This window comes from Chiloscyllium plagiosum, unplaced genomic scaffold, assembly GCF_037043375.1.
Source record: "Chiloscyllium plagiosum isolate Xiang-an unplaced genomic scaffold, Cpla_swu_hap1 HiC_scaffold_29, whole genome shotgun sequence".
Lineage (NCBI taxonomy): Eukaryota > Metazoa > Chordata > Chondrichthyes > Orectolobiformes > Hemiscylliidae > Chiloscyllium > Chiloscyllium plagiosum.
In genome coordinates this window covers 74,007,390-74,012,837 of record NW_028270167.1, presented here as the reverse complement: position 1 = coordinate 74,012,837, position 5,448 = coordinate 74,007,390, and the positions used below count along the sequence as shown (strand labels likewise).

At 42.5% G+C, this 5,448-nt stretch overlaps 1 non-coding gene across 1 annotated transcript; it reads left to right on the top strand.

Annotated features, from left to right (window-relative positions):
- The first annotated feature begins 1,042 nt into the window (after positions 1-1,042).
- Positions 1,043-1,124, top strand: trnaa-ggc (transfer RNA alanine (anticodon GGC)). The gene has a single exon. It is a non-coding gene; the product is annotated as a tRNA-Ala (tRNA).
- The last annotated feature ends 4,324 nt before the right edge of the window (positions 1,125-5,448 follow it).

Sequence of the window (5,448 nt, the reverse complement as noted above, 5' to 3'; positions counted from 1 at the left end):
GTTGTGGGAAATGCACTTCCCCGTGTGTCACCTGCTGCTCCCAGCATACGCTCTGGCACTGCACTCATTTTCCTTCTGACACTTGCTCACTGTGTTGCTGAGATCATACAGTGACTTAGTGTCGCACGGCCCAGGAAAATGATACAGATCAAGGTTTTTGCATTGTTGAATTCAATTGTCAGTTTAGCCTAACTTAGGATTTTAAAATTGTCTGCCCTGTGCATAAGTACGTGTCAAAAGTATCTGAGCAGAAGAAAGGTGTTCCGAATAATGGCATTGAGCACTGTGCACTCTCCTCTAGTCTGGAAAACAATTCCTCAAGGGAAATATAATAGACAATAGACAATAGGTGCAGGAGTAGGCCATTCTGCCCTTCGAGCCAGCACTACCATTCATTATGATCATGGCGGCACAGTGTCAGTGGGCAGCACGGTGGCACAGTGGTTAGCACTGTTGCCTCACAGTGCCTGAGACCCGAGTTCGATTCCCACCTCAGGCGACTGAGTGTGTGGAGTTTGCACGTTCTCCCCGTGTCTGCCTGGGTTTCCTCCGGTTTCCAAAGATGTGCAGGTCAGGTGAATTGGCCATGTTAAATTGCCCGTAGTGTTAGGTAAGTTGTAAATGTAGGGGCATGGGTGGGTTGCGCTTCGGCGGGTCGGTGTGAACTTGTTGGGCCGAAGGGCCTGTTTCCACGCTGTAATCTAATCCTCAATCGGTATCTTGTTCCTGCCTTATCCCCATAACCCTTGATTCCACTATCGTTATGAGCTCTATCCAACTCTTTCTTGAACGAACACCCCCTGTTTTCTCGGGTTCTTCATTCCGTTGACTTCAAATCTTCACAGAATTCAACAGACCTTGTTACATAGTTTTTTCTTCATTTTTGTGCAGATCACTGTGAGCAGATGCGAATGCGCTTGCCACACAACCCAGAGGTCAGACCATCGCCTTGGAACCGTACTGTACTATTTATCACATCTGCTGTGCTGCATAATTTACGCAATTCACTTATTAATAAGGTCATATGCGATCCTGCAGATGTGACGAGGTGACCGAGAGGTTAAGGCGATGGACTGGCAATCCATTGTGCTCTGCATGCGTGGGTTCGAATTCCACTCTTGTCACTGTTTTTAATTACCCTTCCTCAACAGTCGTCTGCTGAAAGAAGGTCCACAGATCCAGAACTGTCTAAGACAATAAATGCTTCTTCATTTCTGTTTTAATTGTGGGATCCGAATTCTAATGGGAAGTTAAAAATCACACAACACCAGGTCATAGTCCAACAGGTTTAATGGAAGCAATAGCTTTTGGAGAGCTACTCCTTCATCAGGTGACCGTGGAGTACACAGTGGTAAGATACAGAATTTATAACCAAACGTTACAGTGTAACTTTTCTTGATGACTTTGTTTTTACCTATTTTGTTCAGTTGAAAAATGACAGTTTTTGAGTTTTTTAGGGTAAGGCGAATGGCCTTGCAGCCTATTATATCAGTATGAGTCATCAAACATCTGGCTTGTAAACACAGTTTCCAGCACGTGACTCACCGCCTGTTGTGTTCTAACATTTCAAGTCTTTAGTTAAATTGTTATTCAATTTCGTAAGGGCTTAAGTGGAACAAAAACATCTCTGTGAACTGACAGTTCTGAAAGGCATTAGTTCTCAGAGTCGTTTGTCAGTTTTCCTCATGATGCTGCGGAAAATGTTTCTGCGCTCACATCTGAATTGGTTTACCCTGTTTCTTCTTCAACTTCCTCCTTCTTTCTATTAAATGGTTTAGATTCCAATACAGACACAAGGTGCAGGTGGCGGAAGTCACGTGTTTGTACTTTCACTGAACTCTGTCTCGCCGGGATCTGCAGTCTTTCCTCACACTAATTTTTACAGCACTGTCATTCCTGTGACATGTCCCATGGAGAATGGAAGGACAGGAATTAATAACCCGCATTTGGAAACGGAGCGACAGTTTTAAAACATTTACAATGCCCCAGCGAGTAATTGAGCTCCTATCTCACGCATAATATACTGTGACACTAACCACTATACTTCAGCCCGTTGTGGTTGCATTTGTAAAAATCTACTGCTCAACGACCCGATTCGTTAGTCCATAGCCTTACCGGTATTGGCAAAACATATTCACATCTGAATATTCCTTCAGGTTATAAGGGTTGCTGCCTCTCTGACCCTTATAGACAGTGTGTTCCAAATTCGAACACCTGCTGGTCTATACCGCTTTTATACATATCCGAATAGACCCTTACTCCATACCTATTACGTTCCCCTTCATTTCCCATGGCTGATCCCAGTAATCTGCACACCTTCAGACTGTGGGAGGAAACTCACACAAGCAAAGAGAGAATGTGCAAACTGCACACAGTCACATGAGATTGGGATCGATTCCGTGTGTCTCATGCAGCGTGACAGCAGCGAATCAGTATGGACAACAAATGTTGTCCTGACCAGCGACATTCACACCCTGTGGGTATATCGGGAAGAATAAAAACACATTCACAACATGGACAACGGGTCTTGCGTCTGCGTGGACATGATTTGAACCAATCGTTCATCCTGGGGAGATAAAAGGACACCGATATCACAGAGAAACCAGAGCAATGCGGGATTCAATTACCTGCTGAAGTGGAAACTCAGTTACTCAGTCAAACGGGGGACAGACTATTCAACAGTCCCGTGTATGGGATGGGCTCAATGAGCAGAAGAACCTCCAGAGTAACCAGCAAGATTACATATTCCAGAATGAGATCAATAAAACTGTCAACACTGCTGTTAATCCAAACCAGCTGCCAGTTTCATCGCGTCAAAGTCATAGACTCACACATCATGAAAACAGGCCTTTCACTCCTACCAGCTCATACTGCACATAATGACAAACTAAACGAGTCGCATGTGACGGCTCTTGTAACAATTGAAGGTTAATAATGCCCTTGTGATATTATTACTGCATTGTTAATATGAATGTCCAGATATAATTCTGTGGACACGGGTTCAAACTGGGTAGATGCTGGGATTTTATTTAAATAAATAGCTGGAGTCTAATGACGATGTTGAATCAGTTGTTGTAGATCTGATTCACTAATGCCTGATAGGGAAGGAAACTGCCATACCTATCTGGTCTGGCTAGTATGTGACTCCAGATCCATAATATCGTGGTTGATTCTGAACTTCCCGCGAGGCAATACAAAATGGATTAGGCATGAATGAATAGCTTTTGTTAATCCCACTGAAACTTTTTAATTCATTTATCGATCCAAATATCCTGTAAATATTGTAAATGTACTTTCATTCACCACTGCCTCAGGAAGTGAATTGCACACATAAACTATCCTCTGTTAATACAAGCCTCTCATGTCTTATTTTAAATCCCGCTTTTCACTTTAAACATTTTCCCTCTCGTCTTGAAGTGTTCCTCCTTGGGAAAAAACAGTTACAGTTAACTCTAGCCGGACTCTCAAATTTTATAAATTTCTCTTGGGTGGCCTTTCAACCTCCAGTGCGCGAGTGAAAATATTCTCAGCCTATCCAGGCTTCGTTATAACACAAACCTTCCCCACGAGCCATACGCTGGTAAACCTGTTCTAAACTTACACCAGCTGAATAATTTCCTTGCTGTTACTGGGCAACAAAAACTGGACACAGTATTCCCGAAGAGGCCTCACACAATGTCCTATTCAACTTCAACATAACATACCAACCCCTACGCTAAAAGGACTGAGCAACGAAGGCAAAATGACAATTTTTTAACCATTCTGTCAATATTTGAAACAAACTAAAAAGAATTATGAACTTGCATTCCTGGCCTCCGTGTTCCACAATACGATGCAACGCCCAATCACTATTTGTATAAGCCCTACTCTTATTTGATGTAGCAAAATGCAATACCTTCCATTTATCCAGATTGAACTCTATGTGACATTTTTCTGCCCAAAGACGCATTGGATTAAGATCCTTCTGGAATCTTAGATCACCTTCTTTACAGTCTCCAATTCTGCTGTCCTCTGCAAGCTTATGAACCATGGATTCTATGAGTTCCATTGTGTTCTCATATAGGTGAATAATTCATACTTTTTTGTTGTGGCCATCATTTAGCAGTTTGCAAATCTTGTAACAATTAGTCATGCAGTTAACCATGAGGAAGACAGCTATAGACTGCAGGGAGATTGGAAACAACTGGCAAGAAAAAGTGTTGAAAGGAATTCAATCCGGTGAAGTGGGTGATAATGAATTTGGGGTGGAACAATGATAAACGTGTGAACACTGAGTGGTTTACAGTAATAAAAGAGAAATTCGAGTAGGCATTCACCAATTTTTGAAGGTGATTGGACAAGGGATCAAGTGGTCTCGCGGGATAAGAGGTACTTTCTGTTCTTGACTGCAGGTGGGAATATAAGAGCAGGGAAATGATGCTGGACCTTTAGCAACTGCCTGTTCAGAGAAGAGTTAGAGGACCGGCCACAAGTCTGGTCATTGCAGTAATCATTTTATTTTCAGAATAATGATAAAATAGAAGATGGAGGGCAGAAATAGACCATTTGGCCCATCAAGTCTTTGATCAGCACTCAATCAGATCTACGCTAACAATGCTTCAAGTCAGGCTGGCACGTTCGTTAGAGGGGAATTTGCAGATGGAGGTCGTTCGATGCATAAGTCCATAAGACAACAGAGCAGAAATTAAACCATTCAGCGCAGTGAGTATGCTCTGGCATTAAATCATGGTAAATACTTTCTAAACCCAGTTCTCATGCTTTCGCCCCATAAACCTTGATCCCCTTGTAAACCACGCTGCTCCATATCTCCGTCCTACATGTAATCAAAGACCTAGCTTCCATAGCCTTATCTGGAAAAGAATGACATATATTCACCACTCTGTGGCTGAATAAGTGTCTCTTCGTAGTGGTCTCAAATGTCTTCCCTTTTCTCATAGGCTGTGCCTTTGCATTCTAGTCTCTACTAAAAATGGAAACACCTTCCCAGCATCCACTCTATCCACGATATTCACGATTCTATAAGTACCAATTAGATTTCGTCTTATCCTTTTAAACATCGTCGAGTATAGACCCAGAGTCGTCAAACGTTCCTCATGTGTCAAGCTTTTCATTCTGGGACCATAATCGTGAATCACTTCTGAACACACCCAGGAACAGTGCATCCTTCCTGAAATTTGAGGGCTAAACGTGCACACAGTAATCCAGATGTGGTCTGACTAGAGTCTCAGAAGTGCATCCCTGCTTTTATATTCAAATTTTCCCCCCAAAAAAGTCATCATTGCAATTGTCTTCCAAACTACAGATTTAACCTGCAAGTTCATCTTGAGAGAATCCTGGGCTAAAGCTCTCAAGTATCTTTGCACACCAGGCATGTGAACTTTTGCCCCATTTAGACAATAATCCACATCTTTATTCTTCCTACCAAAGTGCATCACCTCACACTTTCCC